This window comes from Rattus norvegicus, chromosome 1, assembly GCF_021556685.1.
Source record: "Rattus norvegicus strain SHRSP/BbbUtx chromosome 1, alternate assembly SHRSP_T2T, whole genome shotgun sequence".
NCBI lineage: Eukaryota > Metazoa > Chordata > Mammalia > Rodentia > Muridae > Rattus > Rattus norvegicus.
Window position 1 is genome coordinate 4,497,135 of NC_141534.1, and position 25,026 is coordinate 4,522,160.

Genomic DNA, 25,026 nt, shown 5'->3' on the forward strand with positions numbered 1-25,026 from the left:
AACTCTGGTCCTGCCTCTGAACTCCATTCTTAGGAGAGGGGATAGTGCTGCCTCTTAAACGTCTTAGTGGTGATGTTTTTTCACTTAGATTTCTTTTTATTTAACAGCTTTATTGAGACCTATTTCGCAGAGTGTGTAACTCCCCCATTGAAAATTCAGTGGCTGGGCTGGGGGCGTGGCTAGATAGAATGGACAGGGTGCCTGATGTTTGGACTAACGTTTGGATCCTCAGCGTCACAGAAAGGTTGGGTGAGAATGGTGACACACCTGAAACCCCTGGACACACAGGGCAGATATAGGGGTCTCAGAGCAAACGGGCTACCCAGAAGAATCAGTGAGCCCCAGGACTAGAAAGAGACTTTGCCTCAGTAAATAGAATGGCTCCTAGGGAGGAAGACCTGTGATATCAACCTCAGGACTCTGCATGCCTTCAGGCATGCATTTAAACACACACACACACACACACACACACACACACACACACACACACACACACACACTCTAAAGGCAATCCAGCCGTTCTCAGCATGTTCAGAGTTGCGACCCAAAATCATAGTCAGTCTCAGAGCACATTCATCACAACAAGCCACCGACCCCTTAGTTTTCCTCCCAGTCCTCCGTGTTTCCAAACATGGAAACCACAGATCTGCTTTTCGTATCTACAGACTTGCTTACTCGGAGTATCACATAGGTAGGTGTTGCACTCTGAGACATGCTGCCTCCCAAGTATCGTTTATAATCCTGAACGCTAATACAGCTGTGGTTGAAAGTTGGTGTTTAAAAGAGTAATTAAAATCTTGTGAGGCTCTGGGGCTGGGGATGTAGCTCAGTCGGTCGAGTGTTTGCCTAGCATGCATGAATAACTTGGTTTGATCCTCACTGCCATATAAAAGCTGGCCATCTAGTACTTCAGGACTTGGGGGTTAGGAATGAAGACCCAGAATTCAAATTAATTGGCTATATAGCAAATTTAGTGTAAACTTGGTATATGTGAAACCATATCTCAACAAAACAAAATAAAACAGAAACAACAACAACACCAAAACCAGGTCCTAAGAATCTAGGAATGGGACACTAGTCTTATTGTCCTTATCAAAACAGGGTTAGATACCAGAGGTTGGTGTAATCCTAATAAACACCATGTGAGGACATGGGGCAAAAATGCCATGTACAAGCCAAGGAGAAAAAACATTAGAAGAGATCAAACATGCCAGACTAATGCCTTCATCTTGGCCTTGTAGACTCCATACTGAATAGATTGATGCTAGGGAATCTGCCCTGTGATGTTGTGTCTGATGCTGTTAGAGATCAAATGTCCGTGTCCTCACCCACATTCACACGTTGAGGCCCTAACCACCATGGTAGATATGTTTGAAGACTGGATCTTTAATAAAGTAATGGAGTTTGAAGGAAGGCTGATAGGGTTGGCATCCTTACATGGAGAATGATCGGAGAACGTGTGATTTCCCCCAAGATCGCAAAGCAAAGAACAGTAAGACTATAACTGACTGCAAGAAGATATTCCTCTATCTTCCGGTCTCCAGAACGGTGAGGAGGTGATCATGGGTTAAGTAATCCAGATTATCATTTTTGGTATGGTTCTGGCAGACCAAATGTGAACTGAGATGCTATGGAGTCTGGCTTCTTCCATAGCATGCTCTTTGCAAGTTTTAACCCATGATTTAATACGTATCAGTTTTTATTCCCCTTTTATAACTGACAGTAAACCATGACATAGATGTTTGCTGTCTTGTTTATCTGTGCATCAGGAAGACGGACATTTCAGATACTGCTACCTTTGGCTCTTCAGTTTGTCGTGTTGCAAATATTCATGTACAAGGTTTTGTGTAGACACACGCTTCCTTTTGTCTTGGGTGTGTGCTCAGGAATGGGATGTTATTCAAAATGACTCTCCTATACACTCAGTGTGGGGAACTCTATGGAAATGTGTGGCTACCTCTGAGAAAGTCCCACACTCGGAAATGGCTGCTTTATTGCGATTTCCCTACACCCTTTCCAACAGAGCCTCTGTGTTGCTTTGGTCCTACTAAGGAGTGTGAAGTGTAATTCACTGTGGTTCGGATTTGCATTTTCCAAACAGCATTTAGTGACCATTTATCTGTCTTCTCTGGACAGATATCGATCCAGACCTTTTTCTGTTTTGATATCTACCATTCTTTACAAATTTTTGATATAGACTTTTTACCAAAGGTATGCTTTGCAAGCGATTTACTCCAATGTATGGGCAACCTCCTGACAGTGTTCTTTGAAGTGGGAATGCTTTAATCATTATGATTTTTAACAAATTAAATGTTTGGTGGTGCAAGCCTGTAATCCCAGTTCTTGGGAGACTGGTTTAGGAGGCTCATGAATTTGAGCACAGTCTCGGTTACACAGTAAGAAGCTGTCTCTGGAAAACAAGTTGTTGTTGCTTAATTTGTGACTTCATCTTTTAAAAAAAATCTAGGGAAACATTTACTCATATTCTGCCCTCCTTTTACATCTAGATCTTTGATGACTTTTATGGATCAAAGAGGGTTGAGGTCCATTCTTTAGTTCGTGATATACAGGTATCCTGGTTGCTTACTTCCCAATGGTGGCCACTCAACACTCTTGGTTTTATGATCACGAGAATCAGTACAGGGCCTAAGGCATGCAAGGCAAGCACTCTACTACTGGGTCACCGCCCAGCCCTGCCCGGGTATGCTTGGTGCGAATCAATCGATCATAAATATAAGAGTTTATTTTTGAACTATCTCATTGATCTGCCCACCCGGCATGGTAACCATGGCTGTGCAGCGGCCCTCTCTAGCCTGAGGCCTTTTTTATTTTTATTTTTATTTTATTTTTTTAAAAGACATTGTCTTATGTATGCAGTTCTGCCTTGAACTCACTTTGTAGGTGAGCATGACCTTGAACTCTTGGTTCTGTGTTTACTTCCCCCAAGTACTGGGATAATAATAGGTGTGAACCACCATGCCTGGTTTATATGGTCCTGAGAGCAAACTTAGTTTTTACAATCTACCAGCTGAGCTAATTCCCAGTTCTCTCTCTTTCTCCACCTTCCTCCCTCCCCCTCTCTCCACTGTGTGTGTGTGTGTGTGTGTGTGTGTGTGTGTACGCGTGTGCGCGCGCGCACGCATGTGTGATTGTGTCTCTGCCTCTCATCTAGTGCCCGCCTGATATACACATGTTGTTATGTCTGGGTTTATATGGCTTCTGAGTATCTGAACTCTGGTTCTCATGCTTCTGAGGCAAACACTTTACCCACGGAGCCATCCTCTCAGCTTTGCTTGTTTTTTTTTTTTTTTTTTTTTTTTTTTCTCGGAGCTGGGGACCGAACCCAGGGCCTTGTGCTTCCTAGGTAAGCGCTCTACCACTGAGCTAAATCCCCAGCCCCTTTGTTTTTTTTTTTTTTTTTGTAGACTGTCTTAGCCGTTCTGGATTCTTGATGCTGTCTAGGATTTTGAATCCTCAGACTTTCTTTGTCCATAGCTGGGAACATCAGGTTGGGTGCATGTGTTCTGGTACTGCCTCATAGCTGGTGTTCATACATCACTATTAGTATGCCGGAGCACACGTTTCTAGTCCCTAGCGCTGGATCTCGTGAACTCAAGTTACTAATGAGTTCCTTGTGGAGAGAGAGAGAGAGAATTCCAAGCCCAAGGCCCCCACTGAGCTGGTATTCCAAATAGGATATACATCTAATCTGATGATGCTCTTTGATTCCTAAAACTTAATCAGCTTTGATGGACAACTTTCCACCAAACCTTGTTGTGGTTATTGTTTTAAATTAATCACACCTCTGAAATAAAATCACAAGCAGAAGAAATCACTATAATTGGAATTCACTTGTCATAAGTTATAAAATAATTACCAATCATTTAATGCATCATTAGGAGAGACACTTTGTCTCTCCGTAGAAGGACATTTTTGGATTTCTTTTGGGGAGGCCTTGAGAATTCAATTATAGATTTTTTTTGAGGAGGTGGACATCTAGTTCCCTTATGGCTAGAGAGGCCAGAGATATTTGTGGGGGGGCACAATCAAGCAAAAATGATTATTTGTACATAGAGAGAAGAATGCATTTACCTGGATTTATTTTGAAACCAGCTTAGACCTAACCCACAGTTTTTCTTGGTGAGTTTCCAGGTGCCCCTTCTCATCCTTCGAAGGATGCTTAAGGCTTGCTGCAAATGCTGGGCTTTAAGCTACTTGCCTTCCTTCCCACAGAGATGGAACTGCCCAGATTTTCTTCAGGTTGACCAGCAAGGGGCACCATGACAGCGTCTCTCCCTACCATCCTTCCCAGCAACCGCAGAAGAGGTTTCTGCAGGCAAGTAATTGGGCCAGAACCTGGAAACTGTGCGCTCTCAGAGTCAGATCAAAAAACCTGGCTGCAGTCTCTTTGATATTTTTCAAGGGTATTGATATTTTTAAGAGGAGAAAAAAATTCTGATTGGCAGCCAAACAATTCCAAATACAGAACCACTCTTTGCTTGGAAGCTATAACTCTCCTGTCTAGTCAATACTATTAGGAAACCCGGCAGGATCCTGTCATTACTTTTCTGTGAATGACTACATTTTCTTTCCATCCCTGGAACATAATGGGTGAGCAACATAACGAGTCCTTAAAAGGATGAGCTACTTGATGTTATGGTGACACGCAATTATTACAGAGCCCTGCTGGTTGGTCTTTTTTTTTTTTTCCTCTTTCTTCCCTTTAAAAATTGCCTGCCTATTTATTTCCATCAGCTACTAAAGATGACTCTTTTATTGTTTTAAATAAAGGATGCCATCCATATGCTAGGCACTCGTTATGAATAATTTCTTGTCATAACGAGGCACGGTGTCCTTCGGAAATTGGTGTGAAATTACGGATGCTGGGTAAGGGACTTTTCTTGTTTCCCTTTTAAAAAAAATTTTAGGTTTTTTTTTTTAATGTGACTAATCACATCGAAACACTGAAAGATTAAAGCTGATACATGGTGGATGTAGGGCTGTAGCCTGGTCACTCAGGAGACCAAGGACTGCAAGCTCAAGGCTAGAATGAGATACGTACAGAGACACTGTCTGAAGAATGCAAAAAATAAAAAATAAAAAGAAGGAACACACACACACACACATACAGACACATACACACACACACAGACACACAGACACATACACATACACACACACAGACACATACATATACACACACACAGACACACACATAGACACATACACATACACACACAGACACATACACACACACACACACACACACACACACACACACACGGGGGTGGGGAGAGAGGGAGGGATTTAATAGTCCATCAATATAGATACAAGCACCCACTATGCTTGTTTGGTTGTTTTTCTCAGACAGGGTTTCTTGGTGTAGCCATGCCTGTCCTGATGTAGACAGGATAGCATCAAGCTCAGAGATTTGCCTGCCTCTGTCTTCCAAAAGGCATATACCATCACGCCCAGCTCATATTTTAAAATTCTAAATCAAAGCAGTAGCTTTCAGAAGTATGGTCCACATAGCATTATTGACAAGGCATATAAAGCAAATTAATTTGTTTTCGTATTCAATTACAGGTCAACGTGCAAGACTTGAGACCCATTACACTGATTTGAAAATGTGTGTGTGTGTGTGTGTGTGTGTGTGTGTCACATACATGTGTGTATATGCATGCTTGCATATGTGGGGAATGCATGTGTTTTTCAGTGTTTGACGTGTGTGTGCAGAAGCCCACGGTTAATGTCAGGTGTCTTCTTGGACCACACTCCATCTCGTTCACTGAAGCAGGGTCTAATGACTGAAGTCAGAGCTCATCAACGTGGCTAGTCTGACTAACCAGGCCTCTTTGCTGATCCCTGTCTCTACCCTCCAAGGACTGGGATTAGAGGTAGGATGCCATGCCCACCTAACGCTGTGGGTCTGGGAATCCAAACACTGTTCCCCATGCTTGTACAGCTGGTGCTTTCTCAGTCAAACCATCTCCCCGGCCCAATTACACTGTCTGTAAAAGGCCGTTTAAAATTCAGATTATTTTGGACCCCATTTTTGCAGCCTACAAGGAGGCTCTATTAAGACAAATAACACAGGTTTTTGTCTTCTCCTTATAGCCCCTCCCCTGGAATGCAATCTCAAGTTGCAAGTGACTGATTACTGAAGAACCCTTGAAGATTTATCAGTTGAACGATGGATAGCTCAAGCAGAATTTCTAATATTTTCCTCCCTGCTAGGAATTGGCAGAGGGACGATTTTTAGGGGTTCAAGAATGAGAAGACAGAGTGAGAGGATGCATGACACCCCAGCTTTTGAACAACCCTCTAGGTGTTCTGTTTTAGCTACTCAAATGACCTTTAGGCCAAGATCTTGGGGACCCACCTCTGCAGCATCCCGAGCTTTTTGTCCCCCTCTCTGGTCCAGGAGATAGATTCAGAGACCCTTAGTGACAGGCATGGGTAAAGAGCATGGTCCCTGGAGTTCATCTGTTGCTCTGCGAGTGGGCAAGTTGCTCGTACCTTGTGGATAATTTCTCTGTGTGGTAAAGATGGAGTTCTCTTAAGTGTTCATGACATGCTGACATCTGCGATGCACTGTTCTAGACACAAGATGAGAACCCTTAGACTACAATAATAATAATAATAATGGCTGTTATTATCTGTGGAGGGCCTTATGTGGACAGACACTAAAGCTGTATTACTGAGCAATTACTGAGCCTCTGCTTGTCTTAGTTTACTCATTTGCAAAGAGTTTTTTCTCATATGGCCCCTGTGAGGTTTAATGATGTAATGCAGGAATAGTCCTGGCATACATGAGTGTTAGTGCTCAAGACAGATTTCTCTGGGATAACCTGGAGCTAAATGCTATCATCACTGCTTTGAGGATGAGTTAACTGAGAGTTTGGGGAGGCAAGAAAACCCAGTCAAGGTCAAATGGAGGGTAAGCTGTATGTTAGCATCCTGTCTACATGGCTCTCAAGCCTTTGCTTTTCCATGGTACCTTGGTGCTCCTGGAAGCATCCAATGTCCAGCTTGAAGTGACACAGAAAGTTTACATGTCAGTAATCTGTGGCATGGGAATGTTAATTTTAAGCCCCTCCAGGTCTCTCCATCAAGTCCCATGAATGCATATGCATGCAAACACACATACACATGCATGTACATATGTACACACACCTGCACACAAGCATACAAGAATTCTCTCTCTCATACACACACACCCCTGCGTATAATTTTTTCATTTACTGTTTGCCCTAGTAAGGTGTTTGTGTACTTGCAGAATCTATACCACTAGGCGTACATTTACCAAATTCTCTAAACACTGCCTTAGGCCCTGTATACCTTTTGGTAGACAATCAATAAAAATATAAATCCACGTCTTTCTTATTTGATTCTGCATCAGGAGAGAGCCTTTTGCCGACTTGCACATTTAATCATTCATGCATTTATCATTCAGTCCTTTGTTTTCTAGTCAGCCACCCAATATTTACCGAGCAGCTGTCCTGGACTAGGTAAACTGCTGAGGTTTTATGAACCAATCACTAGTTATTAACATGCGAAGCTTTGAATCCCAATAGCACCGCTTATATACATTAGTTTAAAAGGATAGGATACAGCCAAAGAACTGTCGCTTGTCTTCTTTGACTGTCTCTTGTGGTTGCCACTGACGACCAGGCAATTCTATCACCACTTCACAGCTTCGACAAGATGCACACTTTCTCCCAGCATCCTTCTGTGCATCCTCCCCCGTGGGAACACACAGCTACACACTACATGGGGTTCTCTAGTGCCAAGTGAATCTCCTTCTGAGGTCCACAGGGAAAGACACGGGGAAAGCGTCCGATTTCCCGAACTGTTCCTTTTTGATTGGAAATGCAAAATGTTGTAGAGACTTCTGAAAAGCGACACTTCTCTGAGCGCTGATGAGGATGATTTCGCTGGAAACAATAGTCCGTAATCAAATGTAATAATTGCCGGGGCTGGTGAGATGGCTCAGCCGCTAAGAGCGCTGGCTGCTCTCGCAGAGGATTCAGATTCGGTTGCCAGCATCCATACCACCCGTGGCAGCTCGCACCGTTTCTAACTCCAGTTCCAGGGATTCTAATTCTCTCTTGGGGCCTCTGTGAGCACCTCATGCTTGTGATACGCAAATATAAACGCAGGTAAAACACTCAAACCCATAAAATGAAAATAAATAAAATGTTATAGATATAGTAATTCCTTCTTTAAACAAACAAAAACAAACAAACAAACTCATGTCATGTACACACGCAGGGGGAGTCTGAAGATTTGGATGCTGGTGATATTAACCATTCATTTATGCCTCCAAAAAACTTATAGAGCTGCCAGTGATTGTGAACTTCTGAACCCCCTGACCCTGTCTTCCAAGCACTAGGATTGTAGGCACAAGCCACCGTGGCTCCTAGCTTTGCATGCAACTGTAGATTGAACTTTGAGCTTGCTCCACGAACACCTGAAGTACAGAGGTCTCACAAACCAGTGCAGGCTTAATCCTCCCTCAGACTTGAGTTTTTTGCTCTTGAACTGGCCAACCCTGGACGTAGCATCTGTCTAGTCAATATGGCTGGGTGGCAACTGTCAAATGTATCTGCATTGAGCATTGGGACAGACCAACCTTGGTCATGACCATGTCCACTGGAGATGACACCATCTTACATAAAGCTTTGGCTGGTCCCATCATAGTCGCAGGTCTGATCACTATAGCAGGAGGATGCGTGTACCTTAACCCAATATAATTAGATCCCCAAGGTCTTTCATTAAACAGCATTTTTTTTTCTATTTTGTGCTCATCAAGTAGTCTCATGATATCCGTGGATGATTCTAGTTCTGATGATGAATTAATACTTTAGCTTTCTATGAGTTATTGTGATTGCTTGACCAACACGAGACTACTTCTGAGAGACCATTCATGCTGAGGCTTCAACCTTATGAGACTACACTGAAGTCCATGGCAAACTGACCAAAGCAAACCTTACGTCTCCAAGGACAGCTACTCTTGGCTGTCTTCCTTATATTCTGCAGGACTTTTCACCTTAAATATGGTTTATTTCTATCATTTTTTGGTGTAGTCTTGCTGTGTAGCTCAGGCTGGCTTTGAATTCAAAATCCTCTTTTTTCTTTCTTTCTTTTTTTTTATAAAAAAAATCTTTCCTAGTTCTGGAATTATAGGTCCGCCTATCCCCAGCTATACCCAGAAGATTGAAACTGTTTGTCCCCTCAAAGACCATAAGCTCCTTTCTAGCAGGAGCCACCTGCATTGTGCATGATACTTAGTACAAATGCACCCGAAAGAAAGGGCTCACTAAATACTCACGGAATGTATAAAAGGAATAATAAAGTCAATGCGGCTCCTTTGGGGACTAGCAAGCATGTAGCAAGGCAAACAAATTAAGTCTGCTCTTAATTGGTCAAGGTTGGTTTACTCCAAGTTGTAAACACGTGGGTGCTGAGAACCACACCTCAGTCTTCTGCAAGAGCAACAAGTCCTCTTAACCATTGAGCCACCTCTCCGCTCAAGTCACTTATTTACTAATTAATTAATTTACCTTTTCATCATGGAAGTGTGTGCAGTATTTGGAGGCTGAAGTTCTTTCCTCTGTTTGCAGTCCTCAGATACATTTCACACCTGCCTGTGCTTGACACAAAGCATTTCCCTCCTCCAAGTTCTGCCCTTCAGTATATACAGCCCTGTTTGTTTTGTGTCGGGCAGAGGGTTAGTGGCATGGGAAATCCTTTTGTACTTGCCAGCAGTGATGAGAAACTTCAAGTCAGGGAAAAGCTATTCCTAGGTGAAGGCCTTTATTGAGGAATGTGAGAAACAACAGACACATGAGACTGGATGTCATTGAAGATCATTTTCAGCGGCAACAGGAATCTCCTTTGTGTCTTAGAGAAGTCTTTGCAGAGGAAAACTCACAAACTGAATGACAGCGACGGTAAAAAAAAAACTCTCTTTAGGGAGCTGGGGAGCTCACTCTGTTGGCAGAATGTCTGCTTAGCATGGCTACCCTGGATTTCATCTCCTGCATCACACAAAACTTGGTGTAGGGTGCGTGTCTATAATTCCAACACTCAAAGCAGAGGCAGGAGGTTCAAAATGTAAGGTTATCTCAGGCTTCATAGTGAGCTAGAGGCTAGTCTCAAATATAAATCTAAAAAGACATTCATTTGGGTAAATCAATCTGTCAGTCTGTCTATCTATCTATCTATCTATCTATCTATCTATCTATCTATCTATCATCTATCTTGTTAGTCTTATTTTGATTTAACTTCACTCTTCCATGGTGTGTGTGTGTGTATGTGAGAGAGACAGAGACAGAGAGACAGAGAGACAGAGAGACACAGAGACACAGAGAGACAGAGAGACACAGAGAAACAGAGAAACACAGAGAGATAGAAAGAGATAGAGATAGAGAGAGACAGAGAGACACAGAGAGACAGAAAGAGATAGAGATAGAGAGAGACAGAGAGACACAGAGAGACAGAGAGACAGAGAATTGAGAACACACTTGTGCACACCCACACATGAGAGACAAAAAGATGCTTCAAAGCCTAATTCTTAGTTTTTTCAAACTCAAAATCTGAACAACACGCTCCATCCCATTGTCTTTAATATAGTTTACCATTTTCTGAAAGAAAACTACCTCTGGTTATAAATTGTGCTGGGAGTTCTGTACCTTGTCATACTAAAAAAGCCACAGTAGAGACTGCCAAGGATATTCGTGATGGGATAATTAGTTGTGGTTAAATTAACAACCCATTGAAGTCAGCACTGGCTTCTGTCAGAGCGACACTTGGGCCGAGGTAAGAGGACGAGCTCAGGGGCCCTAAGCAGAGATCATCGGAGCCCCATCTTCTGGCCATGCGTTGGCTGTGGCTTGGGGATAAGCTGTTTGTGTGCACTCTAATGTCAGGACCTGAGTTTGTTAATGGCATCTGTAGTTTAGTTGTTATGGGCTGGTTGTTATCTTCTTTACCTCCGCACAGAGCCAAGTTTGGGAGAGGCTCAGCCAGGAACTGGGCTGAGAAAGAGAAGATTTACCGTTGTTTGCTTTCATAAGCGGACAGGAAGTTATCAGGCTGGCAGATTCTAAAAGTCTGAGCCTCTAGAGCTGCGCATGTTTTCTCTTTACAAGCAGCTGTTTCTCTTGGGAGGGCTCCTGGCAACCAACTGAGCTGAACATGGGGTACTGGAATCTGGGCTTAAAAGAGGAATGCTGAGAGATAGCTTGTAGCGCACACACACACACACACACACACACACGTACATGTATACACAAAACTAACTGATAGTCTTTTGCCTTCTGGTCAGGCAAAGCCAGAATCCACCCTGTCAAAGGCGTGACCTTTCTCTTATTTTGTTCCCCACCTCCCCAGGGACACATGCTTTGATGAACCTTGTGAGCAGGGGCTCAGCTGTGATCCAGCTGTCTTGAGACAGCAGGCACCAGACACAGAATTCCAGAAGAATCATCAGCACCCATAGCGATCCCCGCTTTATCTGATATGTGCTCTTTGAGCATCGACATGCTCTCTTAAAGACATTTCGGGTTGACAGTGGGTCTTGAGCACTGTCTCGCTCCTTCCATACCATAGTAAAGACTGCAAGCAGTCCCTTCACACCTAAGCACACTTGCCCACCCAGTGTTATTATCATAATAACCAGTAAAATAATCTCTTGACACTGCATTTACCCGTCCACATATAAACTGTTCTGATAGGGTCATTTCGAGAGGTCATGGGACAGGCCATACCCTGTGAGTAAAGACAGCTTCCAAGCATGGTAGAAAGTTATTCTCCAGTGTCAAACAGGCAGGGAAAACATGCCTTTTGAGGACAAGAACCAGAAAGAAGTGGGCGGTTATGTAAAGGCTTGTAGGCAGTTGGGGATGCTGGATTGGAAGAGAGGATGAGACGAGTTCTGAGCAGAGGGTGGGGTCCATAGCCATACGCCAGCCTCTGTCCTTTACTTGGACTATCTGAAAGTTCCAGCCTTGTCTCAGAGAACTTTTGGGAACTCTGAGAATAGTCTTGGGTTAGCAAATGAGGAAATGGCTAGAGGAAGGTTAGGTCCTCTGAGACTGGTTGTCACAGGAGAGGCCTCACGTCTTAGATAATTAGTGAGTCCACAGGTCTCTCAAGTGGCCTTGAGGCATGCCTCCCTGCATAGCCCACTTTGGAAAACTGCATTTCATTTAACTCTGATGAGCTGGCTTCCTTCTCTTATATATATATAAACTAAGACCGTTAGTCACCTCCACATACTTCGCAGGTAGTAGTGGGTGACAAAGCTCAACCAGCTATCATGATGGCAGAGCTGAAGTTCAGAGCCAGCTCTCAAGCAGGATTCCAACTCTCTCAATCACATCCAATTCGAGCTCTCCCATACGATCTGCCAATTGCAACATCCTGTTTCAACAGGGTGGCCAACATATGGGGGGTCATACCATTAGTAAGGCTAAAAATAACACTTACCATTGCACACTGGATGCCAACAGACCAGAGCACTTAGATTTTTTTTTTTTATAGAGTACAGCCCTAACCCATTGACATTATTTTCCCTTTTTTGGCTTGAGCTTGTCAGGGGGGGGGGGGAAGGCAATACTAAAAAACAGTGTGATCCATGGATATTTCTACCAAAAGATAGATAGGATAGACAGATATGTGTATATATATATATATATATATATATACAATAGATAGATAGATAGATAGATAGATAGATAGATAGATAGATAGATAGATTACGTACTAAAATGCAGTATGTATTTTTCAGTGGTAAACTGATAAACTAGAGAGAGTATTATTAATCAACTCTTGAGGCCACCCTTGAACCTGTCAATCACTTTGCCAGTGATAAGAACAGTCTCTGCGAAAATCATAACAATCAATGCGGTATGAGGGACAAGTGACAGGGACTTGGAGCAGATGCACCCTCACATTTTATTTGACCCTGAGAAAGACTGGGAACTAGAAGTCAGAGTCCTTGTTGTTTGCAGAGAGCTTTTGAAATGGCTTGGGCATGAACGTGTTCCCAGGCCAATTCCGTGCTCCCAAGACAGGGAGTCCAAAGACAGTCAGACTCTCAGAGACTATGTTGCCAAGAAAAAAAATAAAATGGAACTCCGCCTTTTTGGCTTCCCCGAAGAGTGCGAAGAGTTCTCCCCTCCAGGTTCCCACCACACTGGAGAAGTCATTCACATATTTTCCCACCCTTTCTGGCCCCTCTGAATAACAAGGAGTTGATTTTAGGTAGTTCTTTGCAAAAAAAGAAAAACGCTCTCTTAAAACTGGGCCAAAGGCTAGATTTTAGGTAAAAAAGAAGGCTAATAAAAACATCAGGATGTAAGATCGTACGGGTACAAACATGGAACACTGAAAAGACCGACAGTTAATAGACCCCAAATGCTGAGAGTGACCTAAAGTAAGGATGTGTTCTATAACCAGGATGCTTTGGAACATAAACCAAACTTGGTGCTGAGAAGATACAGTGCTTGCCTCTCAAACATGAAGACCTGAGTGGTGGCGCACACTTGTAATCCAAGTGTTGGAGAGGTAACACAGGGGGATCTCTCAGGCTTGCTTAGCAAGAAGCTTGACTTTTAGACCACAGACAGACAGACAGACAGACACACGCACACATATATGTGCACACATGTGCATGCACGCACACATATACAGGCACACGCATGCACATGAACACACTTGCACATAATTTATATAAATAAAACATAGCTCCCAATCCATAAAGAAGAAAGAAAATTATTCAAGGATTAATGAAGTAGCCAATTCATACAGAAGGAACTAATGTTATTCATCCTTAACCAAATGCTCAGCTCATAAAAAACATACCTAAATACATATTTGAATGCTGAAAATGGAGAGGAAGTTGTTAGCAATGAATTATTATCTAGTGTACTGGTTCTCAGCCTTCCTAATGCTGCGATCATTTAATTCAGTTCCTCATGTGGTGGTGACCCCCTCCCCAATCACATAATCATTTTTTTGTTGCCACCTCCTAACTGTAATTTTGCTACTGTTGTGAATCAAAATGTAAATATTTTTGGAGACAAAGGTTTGTCAGAGGGGTTGTGGTTCACAGCGTGAGAACCACTGATTTAGTGAAATCCTTACAATGGTTGTAAATGGTAGATACTGGACTTAGCCCATGTACAGATGAGACTGAGGTATGGGGAGGACAATTCAATATCTTAAGGCCAGAGACTTAAATCCCAGTTGAGTGGCTGGCTCCCAGAACCCCACTCTCTGAAGCACGAAGCTTCCCTCCTTTATGAAGCTGTGTGACACTATAGCCTACTCCCTCTATGATGGCTGAGAGGCAATCTAAACTTTCCATTTAAATATTTATGCAGAATATAAATATGTACCCTGAGACTTTACAATGGGCATAGTCCTATAGCTTCCTCAGACATAATTCAAAGGGTCTATAAATTTCAAGTCTTAGAAGTAGGGGGAGATGCCATTTGTCTGCCCGTTTTTATCTCAAAGCATGTACTTTTAGGAAAGTTCTAGAAGTACACCTTCGAAAATTTGCGATCGCAGTACTTGTCCGTGTCTGCATGCTCAGAGATGCTCAGATCGTGAGAGGTTTTCCTGTGGACACAATCCAGCTCTTCATCTAGGTTAAATGATTTGTTCAGTGTCTGACAAGTGGTTAAAGGGATGGGTGGGATGACAGGCAGGACTCAGTTCTCATATCTGGGCTCTTCTGATTATTTTTTCTGTCTTAAGACCAGAGATAGCAATAATCTTTAATAGAGCGATGGAATTTCAAAGAACCCAGAATCTGACAGCTCTAATTCCAGGGGATATTTCTCTCCCTGAGATAGGCTTTAAATATTTTACAGACTTTTTTTTTCTTTTTTTGAGCTTTCCTCAAATAGGTCTCTGGATGCTTTGAAATATTTTATTTGTAAGAGAGAAAAAAAGATAAAAATCGTAACTAAAGAGACAGTGACGAGGAAGGCAAAAAATGAGTCTCGAGGGAGAGGAAATCCGCCTAGGAGTTTGCAGCAGATAAACTTCTTCTGACCTCAGCTGAAGGAGCTGAGCCCAGAACTATTAGCTTTTCTTCCTCTTTAAAGAATATCTCTTCCATTTATTAGTTCAGTGCAGATCAGGTGACAATAAAGACAACTGGGGATGTTAAATAATAATAATAAAAAAAAAACCCCAAATCAAAACTCGTCCCGGTCTCTTGGGTTGCGAAGCCTCCCGTTCTGAGCTGGCCAATGCTGTGAGCTGCCTTGGCCCGCAGAGGCCCCACACAGTACATGTAGCGCAAGGAGTCTGTCAGCGGCCACAGCTCGGGTGTGGGAAAGTATTCCAAAAACTCAGGGAAGCTAGCCCAGATGCTGAACACTTGATCGTCTTTGGCTGGAGAGCCAGCTACACGATCCTGGGTTCCATCACTGAAATTTATTAACGCAAGGGGAAAATAATGACTTAATTGTAAGCCGATGACCTCACCCCAATACCATGTCTTAATCGTTTCTAAAGAAAGCTGCCTCTTTTCTGTCGCTGCCAACTTGCAAATGAAACAGATGACCTTGGAACGTGATTATATTCATTAGCAATTACTCCATGAAAACGGGGAGGAGTGGATGTTACCCTTCACCTAACCCAGATAACCGAAGCTTCAGTGAAATCTTGAGCCAAATGTCAACTCACGCTACGCTGTGTGGGGAGCACAGCTAGTCCCGGCTACGTGCATTGGAGTGCTCCCCGCCTTCAGTGAAACCCTGGTTCAGCCTCAGAGATGGAAAAAAACGGACGCAATCGAGGGACCTTGGCTTTGAGTCACAGGGATTTCATAAGGACCTTTGAAGGATATTTCTCTGGTTCAACTCTGAAGTTTTCAACTGAGGTGGGTCATGCAGAGGCAGTGTGAGGGCCGCCGCTTGGGTACTGGTTAGGAGGTGACGCCTGTTGCCTCCCATCAGGTGTGTGCATGAGTGCTCGCTCACGTGTGACTCAAGGCAGGGAGAGATGTGCTGGATATTAGGGTGCTCCCCAGGCATCCTGTCTGGGCAGAAGTATTAACGAAGGTTGGATTTGCAGTTAGGATGAGGTATAAAAAACACTCTTATAGAATAACATTTCCTAGTATTATTTGTGCATGTATATATGGGCTCTGTGTGTGTGTGTGTGTGTGTGTGTGTGTGTGTGTGTGTGTGTGCGCACACACACACACACATGAAGCTGTTTGTGAAAACATGTTGAATTAGTCACTTTTCTATTTCTGTAATATACCACGTCTAAGGCTACATATAGAAAGGAGGGTTTCTTTGAGCTCACAGTTTCCAAAAGATCACTGTCTGTTACTGTCCTAGGAAGTGTGGCAGGCAGTTACTGAAACTGGAGGGGCAAGCAGATAGGTCACATCTTGAGCAGCAAGCATCAGGGGCAGAGAGCTTAGTGCATGGCTTTTGGAAACTTGAAGTCTCACCACAGTGACATTTGTCCTTCAGCAAGGCTGACTCTCCTAAACCTACTCCAATAGCACCACCAACTGGGGACTGAGTATTCAAATGCCCAAGATTTTGGTGGGGGGATTGTCATTTAAACCACTGTGGTGTGTGTGTGTGTGTGTGTGTGTGTGTGTGTGTGTCTGTGTGTGTGCGTTTCATGGGGAGGTCAGAGGACAACTTTGGGAATTGTTTCTCAAACACCATCTACCTGGTTGTCTTTTTGAGACAGAGTCTTTCACTAGCTAGAACCTGCCAAGTCATGGCAGAACACTGGATTGGGTCCATGTGAGAGAACCAGTGGTCACTGCTACTCCTTCTGGCAAGACATAGAAGGCCATGCTACAGCGAAAGTGCCTTGGTATAATATATTCCTGACAGGAAAACATTTGCTTTTGAAATTGCCAGCATACCCAATTATTTAACTCTCATGACTTCCTACAGAAGAAACCTTCTATACTTTTTGCTTAGGATTGTCAAGTCCAAGGTTTGACGAGAAGCTCATGTAAACAGGTCCTAGTGATAAGAGCTGCCGTGAGTGGAAATTACTTCCTCATTCCCACTCAAGTTGGAATGTAATTGACATTAGTGAACATTATTAAAAGGTGGGAACTTTAACAATGGCCAATGACTTTCATGGGTATTATCAATGATCATTGATATAATGATGTTATGATACAGTCAAAGAAAGGTGAGTTCAGTCCAATTTGCTCCTCTCGCCTGTCCTTTCTGCCTTCTGAAGGGTAAAGATCCAGGCTTCATTCCTGCTGGAGAATGTGAAAGGCACCATGTAGGAGGAAGAGAACAGATTCATTAGACACATAACCTTCTGACACCTTGACCTTAGACTCTCCAGTCCCAAGAACTATGAGCCAATCAGCTCACATCCTTTGAAAGTTATCAGATCTGTGGTTCTGACTTTTAGCAGCACAAAATAGACAAAGGCTATGTATACACAAGTCTTATGTCCCTAGTTGAAGCAGCCACATGGCACAACAAACTCATAGGCCAGCGAAATATTTGGCGATGCAGATTTGTAGTCCTTGTCTCTGCTTCCAACTGACCTCGATCCTCTCCAGCTCCCTGCAATCTGCCTACTGATTTGATTATAGAATGACAACATTTCCCAGAGTGAATTTAAAAATATTTTTGAGCAGGATTGTTGACTTTTCTCCAACTACTCTTGTATGTAGGTGGAGTTCATAGGGGAGGTGTAGTGACTATCTTCAGAAGTGACAAGATATCTGAGATACACGACTTGGAGGAAATATTTGTTTTGGCTCCTGGTCTCAGAGGTTTCAGTCCATGGTGGGCTGGCTCCATTGTGGTGAGCCTTTGATGAGGGAGAACATCACTTCAAGAGCGTAGGGATAACCTCTCATGCAGTGTGTAAAATCATCACCTGCCAATAAAAAGCTGGTGGCAGGAAGTAAAGGGTGGGACTTCCGCTCATAGAGAGAGGGGGTCTCAGGTGGGGATCGGGAGAGTCACCCCTGGGACATAGATGAAGAAGGAGGCCAAGGGCGAGACAAAGATGGTAGGTAACAGGCCATGTGTCTGGGAAGAAGGCCAGGCCAGCATTGCTGGGGTAGAATAGCTGTAGTGCCTGAAGCTTTTGAATAAATACAAAGGTCTCTGTGTCATCATTCAGAGCAAGGGTGGGCTAAGAAAGCCACCACTTTCACACAAAAAGACAATGTAGACTAAAACTGTTCATCTTATAGCATCCAGGATGCAGGGAGACACAGAACAACAGGGCAGGGTAAGGGAAGTAGGAAAGAAGAAATAGGGGTGGGGGGAGGACCAGAGACAGAGGTAGAGGCAGGAAATGAGGAAGAAAGAAACACAGAACTTCAAACGGCATATACCCTTCAAAAGTTTGCTTCTGCCAATCAGGCTCTACTCCCAATAGTCCGTTCATCTAAGATGTTCTCCAGGATTATCTATTGGTCAGTTAGTGTTCTCATAATCAATACACCTCTTGCTAGTCTCACCAGGCCTTCAGCACATGATTCTTTGGGAGACATTTTATAGACAAACTACAACAAAATGTGTATAGTTGTGGTAAGGGGGTGGAGTAGATGTATTAAACAAGTAATTTATTGAGGACCCACTATATGTCCGGGGTACTTCTTAAGTTTTAGAAATACACCAAGCAAAACTCACAAACATCCCTTCTCTCACAGACTTTGCCCTGTATTAGGAATGGGGTGGGTAAGGTACCACGAACCAAATCATTGGGAACGTCTGTATCATCTTTTATTGGTAGCAAGTACTGTGGGGTGAAGGTAGAAATAGGGGATGGGGAAAGTTTGAGATGGAAAGTTGATTGAGCAAAACTTCAGAGATAGCCACAAGATAAAGCTCAACGAAGCAGGAAATATTTGAACGAAACTGGAGGAAAATAGAGTAAGCAGAAGCTACTTGGGGTAGAGCATTTTCGGCATGGAGTCAAGCACAGCTCTGAGCTCCAGTCACCTTGACACCCAGTTCTAGCATGTGTCATCCTCATAGTAGGTTGGTAATGGCATCCGCTGGAATTGTGCTATGAGCCATGTGTAGAGGAAGACATGGCCAACCCATCATGAGACAGGGACATTCTAGGAGCCACACGGAGGCCACAGAGAGCAGGGAGAAGTCTGACAGTGGAGGGCCAGGCATTACAGGTTTTTCCCACTCACTAGCTACATAGGAAGCATAATTAGCCAATACCACTGCTGTCTCTACTCATAAAACATGCTCCAAAATGGCTGTGCTGAGTCTGCCCTCCTCAGATGTAATTCCTAACGACTGAGCTCCACGAAGAATGGGAACAAGCCATATGTCTTTGCACAGCAAGTTTTCAACCTTCTTACTCCCACAGGAATAAAAATGTCTATCCTTACCAACTGATGGGATGTGAATTGGCCCTATGATCAGCAAATGTTGAATTTTGCTTTAGAGGATAAGGGCAGAAATGGATTATTGAAATTCCTAATAAATCATGGATGTACATGCTAAGGGCCCAGTCAGTATTTCTGCAGCATAAGCAGAACTCACAGATTGCGTTCGGTATACAATAACAAGTAATTTAGTGTGGGTTAAGGTGTATTAAAACCAGATAGAGCGACTGGGATGTATGACGGAACAATGACGTTACCTGAAAATTGGGTTGAAGTATCAAGTTATAAGTGTTCTTTTTGCTCTTGCTGGCTCCTCTCCAGATTAGCTATCCACTGGTAACCCTGGACATGATCTTACGTTGTCCTCACTTGAACTGTGTAAAAATGCAGACAAGACCTTTGGCCAGAGACCCCCTGTTCTTGAATCGTTCTTTTAGAGCAAACATGTATCATTGGCTCATGAGCTTTCTGTGTATGGATTCCATTGCTCAATCCCTGTTCCCATAGCTCGACCACCAAGGCAGAGGAAGAGGTCATTGGGCATGCCTGCTCTAGAACTCAGGAGTGGAGCTTGCTTGCGTTCTTTCCTCACAAACTGACCCTTGAAGGAGGTTGGTCGGGTGCTGCTTGTAATCAAATGCTACATTCTGTCCCAAAGATCTGGTTGCTCCAAGATGTGGAGATCTTCTTGTATAGCATCTTTTGTTGTGTAAACCTTGCCCCCCACCAAGTTATCCCTCATTGGTTAATAAGGATGTCTACAGCCTGGTCTGGACAGAAGACAGGGGGCAGAGCAAAGTTCTCAGGCTTGGGGTCTGAGGCAGGCATGGATCAGGAGAAAGGAAGAGAGGACACTGAGGGAAGAAGCCACCATGGAGTAGGTGGACTGTGAATACATTGATGAGGGCTGGCCTGTTGGAATAGGAGCTGCCCATATGGGACATAGTGACTGATATCTCAAGGAATTGGACAAAACAGCACAGAGGGTGGATACCTGTCCAGCTCCTGTGCTTTTAAGGTTGATTATAAAGAGAAAGGGTTGTGTCTTTTATTTGGGAACTGAATGATCTAAGGCGGGGTAGAACCCCACAGACAATATTTACTGCAACAGACCCTACCACTTCAAATTGGGTTTCCACTGTGTTTTAAAAGAACTAATTTTATAAAAAGTGTACTTGGTCTGGTCTGTGTACTTCAGTTTGGTCTGGTTCCCTATCCCCTGGATAGCCTGGGACAGTTTCCCGCTTCCTGGCATTTTCTTGTCCATACCCTTTCTGTGTGAATACAAAGCCCAAGGTGCTGTGAAGTTTCCAACAATCCCATGCTTGCTTATTTTATGAATCCTGTGGTCATTATGAGTGGATGTGGCCATTCACAGACTGAATAGAAAGAATTATCTTAAAACGTGAAGAGAACTTTAACCTACGAGGTCTCTGCCAGCATCTTTTGACATTTCCATTTATTGTGAGTGACCTTTCAAAGCTTGACTGACTTTGTCATCACCTATAAACGTAACAAAGAGGTTCTAGAGACAACACATAACTAACCAAGTGGGGAGAAAGTGAAGAACATTTGGGATTGGTAGGGGATCTTGGCATGGACCCATAAGTATCCCATGTCTTCCTATACTATTATTTTCTGCACACAATTACTAGAAACATGTTTATACTAGTCCCTTTGACCAAGATGGATGAAATATAAGAAGGTGTGGGTCTGACTCATCATAATATGGGAGTCAACCATACGGCCCCAAGATATATTATTACAGCTTGGAAATTGCTGACTTTACGTACAATTTAGACCGAGCACAGATACATATTTTCGAAATTACACACTTTATAATCAATTTTACCATGTTTTGTGGAAAGTAATCATGATTACAAAAACAAGAGTATTAGCTGTCCTTCCATAATTGAGTAGGTCAAAAGGTCAATAGTGGGGTATAGTACCCAGAAACAATTTTTTTTTGACTAGAGATATTTATTATTCTGATCTCTCTCTCTCTCTCTCTCTCTCTCTCTCTCTCTCTCTCTCTCTCTCTCTCTCTCTCTCTCTCTCAGTTGATTACACTTGACCCGATTATATAAGGTCAGCAATCAGGGTTAATCAATTTTCATTTGACACACTCCTTGCCTCTACCTCTGCCGCAGTGCACCAATTGCCTTTAAATTTTTTGTTCTTCACAGAATTTGATTTAGTTATATGATTAAAATAGACACATCGTTTTGACGCATGTAACCCTGAGGTGTCAGTCTTTGTTTCCATGAGACATCTGAGTCAAAGTCGTATGGGAAAGGAAGACTGGGACAGGTGTGTGTCAGCAGGTTCTCCCCAGGTAGACTCCATTCTGCTTTACCTGGGCCTCTGGATTCTTCTGGTGAATTTTGAGACTATTCCAGATTTCAGAAAATAAGGTATAATAGCATTTCATTTGTCTTTGGTCTAGCTATAGACCTACTACCCTATAGTTACTTCATTACACTAAGGATAAGCCCATGGTCAAGGACGGTGCCCAACTTAGGTGTCCTGTAGAGACCTCAGCAAAAGAAGCCAAATCTGAGCATTCAGCCATCCCCCACAAATTGCACACTTTATTCTTATGAACCGCTTGAAGCAATTAAAACAAACAAGATAGTTTTTCAGCTAAGGTAGTTTTAAAGAGACAGTAACTCAAAAGGCACATTTTGGTAAAAGTAAGAATTGCTCAACCTTGATTTTGCCTTAAAATGAAACTTTGAACCTTATGGCTACCTGAGTGGTTCTTGTTTGTGGTAGCTGACCATTTCGTCTCTCTTTTTTTGAGTTCTGTTTGTTTTCCGGAAGACTAGAAATGTTGAGGGGCATCTAGAGACTTTTGATAATTATGTAATCCTTTGATTAATTCTGCGCCTCCTTTCCTCCTTATAAGTAGCCAGCAGCATGAAGGCAGAGGTAGTTTTCTCTCTTATCTTTTGCTTTTACCTGAAGATGGATCTCAGGATATAAGTGTGTCCTAGGTAAGTGCTCTCCTATTGAGTTACATCTCCAGCGATCGTTTTTACCCCCACCTCCTTAAGCATGATCTCATTAAGCTGCCCAGTCTGGCATTGAATAGAGTTGATTTTTGTCTCTTCCTATATGATCAATGATTGTCAGACAGAACATATTCAGTATATATTCTCAAAGACATGGGAGGCTGTTTGGATGGATAGAAAGCAAAAGAAGAGAGAAGGCGGGGACTGGTTGGTTGAAGCTCTAGCCTGTGGGACAGTGTCTGTATCTCATATCTTGTGAGTCCGAGATGAACTGAGACAATGCAAGTACAGTTCCTATTTCTTATCAGAGTTATGATTTTCCATCCAGTGCTGGAATATCTTCATAGCATTCCTAACAGTTAGGTCAATGGACTTTGGCTTGAATCTTTAAAGCATGAGTTGACTAGAGTGCATGAAAATCTGATCTATATATGAACAAATTTAATTGTTACAAAGTTTCCCTTTTCTATGGAGCCCAGACTCCCTGCTCAGTCATTGAAACCATCTGGGGTAATGAGGAATTCATTTTCCACATTAGAAGAACATTTAAGGCTATGATTCATTTCTCATGCTCCGCTTTATGTTTCACTGTGCTGATTAATTACCACGAAGCTTTGTAATCTTTCTCTTAGCGACCTCTGGCTCCAACTCACGTTATGAGCATCCTGCTTCATCATAAGTCAAACATGAAGCCTCCATGAGCTCAGAATAAGCAAAGCAATCGGGGCAAAGAAGGGTTTGTAAAACACAGTACAAAGCGACAGTAATCAAACTAGTGTGGTACTGGCTTAAGAATAGACTCAGTGGGGATAGTGAGGTAGCTCATCAGGTTGAAGAACTTGCTGCTAAGTCTAGCAACTTGAGCTCAATCCCTGGGAAACACTTGGTAGAAGGAGAGTACCAACTCTAGCAAATTGTTCTTTGATAGCCACACTCACACTGTGGTACACACATATATATATATACACACAGTCATATAGACATGTATACACAATATACATATACACACACATACCCACATACAAACATATACACATATTCATGCATACACACATATATATACAGATAGTTACACACATATACACACTCATACACACATACACATATACACATATACACCCCCCACATATACACACATACACATATACACACATACACATATATACATACAGATAATTATACAAATATACATGCTCATACACACATATACACACAAACACATATACACACATACACCCCCAAATATACACATATGTATACATGTACACACATATACACATACATATACACATAAATACAGATAAACACACACTTATACCATATACACACATACACATACACACATAAACATACACATACAATATACACACATACTCAAACACACATGCACGTGTACACATATACATGAAGACACACACATACATCCACACTTACTTATGTACCTACAATAAAAATAAATAAATGTAAAAAATTAAAATTACATTCATAGAAACCATTGGTAAAGAACTTGAGTCTACAGTTGGAGAGAAAGTTGGTGTATACTGTTCTTACAGAGGACCTGAGTTTGGTTCCCAGCACCCATATCAGGTGACTCATAACCACGGTATATCCAGCTCCAGGGGATCCTCTTCTGAACTGCACAGACATCCACACACATGTCCACATAGCCACATACAGGTAAGCACATAGGCACATAATTAAAAAACAAAAGTATTTTTAAAAAAGAATTGTGTCTAGAGACATGCCCTAACACAAATGACCCACGACATGCTGGCGAGGGTGTCAAGAAAATTAAATGAGAAAAGAAAAGGTATGGCAATGCCTTTTGATGTCACAAATTGGATATCCATGTGCATAGATCATAAACACTTCTGTTACAGACAATGTAAACTAGAAGATGTGAAGACAGCCTGTAGAACTGGAGGAAAAGATAGGATCATATGTCAGCTTTGGGATGTACATGCAGAACATAAAAACTCGTAAAGGGAATGACAAAGGGTAGCATTGATGGAGTGATCTGAATAGGCAAAGCCACAGGAATGGAAGCGTATTAATGGCTGCTTAGGGGCTGGACTTGGGTGGGTAGGGAATGGCTGCTAATGGTAACATGGACTCTTCAGGCACGATGTAGATTCCCTAGCATATAGACGGCAGTGATGGTGGTGCGACTGCAGTAGACTCCATGAACCTGTCCACTTTAAAGAGTGAATTTTATACTATTTAAATCACATGTGATGTCCAATTCAAGAAGACACTCTTGGCCTACAATTGGACCAGAATTTTCTCACTGGAACTATTTGTTATTCTGAGTTATTTATGTTTTAAAGAAAAGATTTTTTTTTATTCTTTGCTGGTGTGTGTGTGTGTGTGTGTGTGTGTGTGTGTGTGTGTGGGTGTGCGCGCGCGTGTGTGCATGTGTCTATGGGTGCCCATTGAGTCCAGAAGAGGGCTCTGGATCCCTTGGAGGAGCAGGAGCCACAGGCAGCCGTGAGCCATGCAATGTGGGCACCTCTACGAGAGCAGTTTGTGCTTGTAACCAGTGAGGAACCTCTCCAGCCTCTGAAGACCTGCACTTACCTGTTCATTTCTATCCCTGTCATATTCATTTATTCTCATCTACTG

General features: G+C 42.7%; 1 protein-coding gene and 1 non-coding gene across 2 annotated transcripts in view; one reads left to right on the top strand and one right to left on the bottom strand.

Annotated features, from left to right (window-relative positions):
• LOC148006824 (uncharacterized) overlaps window positions 1-6,708 on the top strand; it is a 41,254-nt gene extending 34,546 nt beyond the window's left edge. The window contains exons 7-9 of the transcript XR_015648996.1: window positions 4,234-4,336; window positions 5,587-5,668; window positions 6,118-6,708. This is a non-coding gene — a transcript (uncharacterized LOC148006824). The remainder of the gene's footprint in view (window positions 1-4,233; window positions 4,337-5,586; window positions 5,669-6,117) is intronic.
• Window positions 1-25,026, bottom strand: part of Sash1 (SAM and SH3 domain containing 1) — a 298,706-nt gene that overhangs the window by 250,715 nt on the left and 22,965 nt on the right. The gene's annotated exons all lie outside the window — the stretch shown is intronic.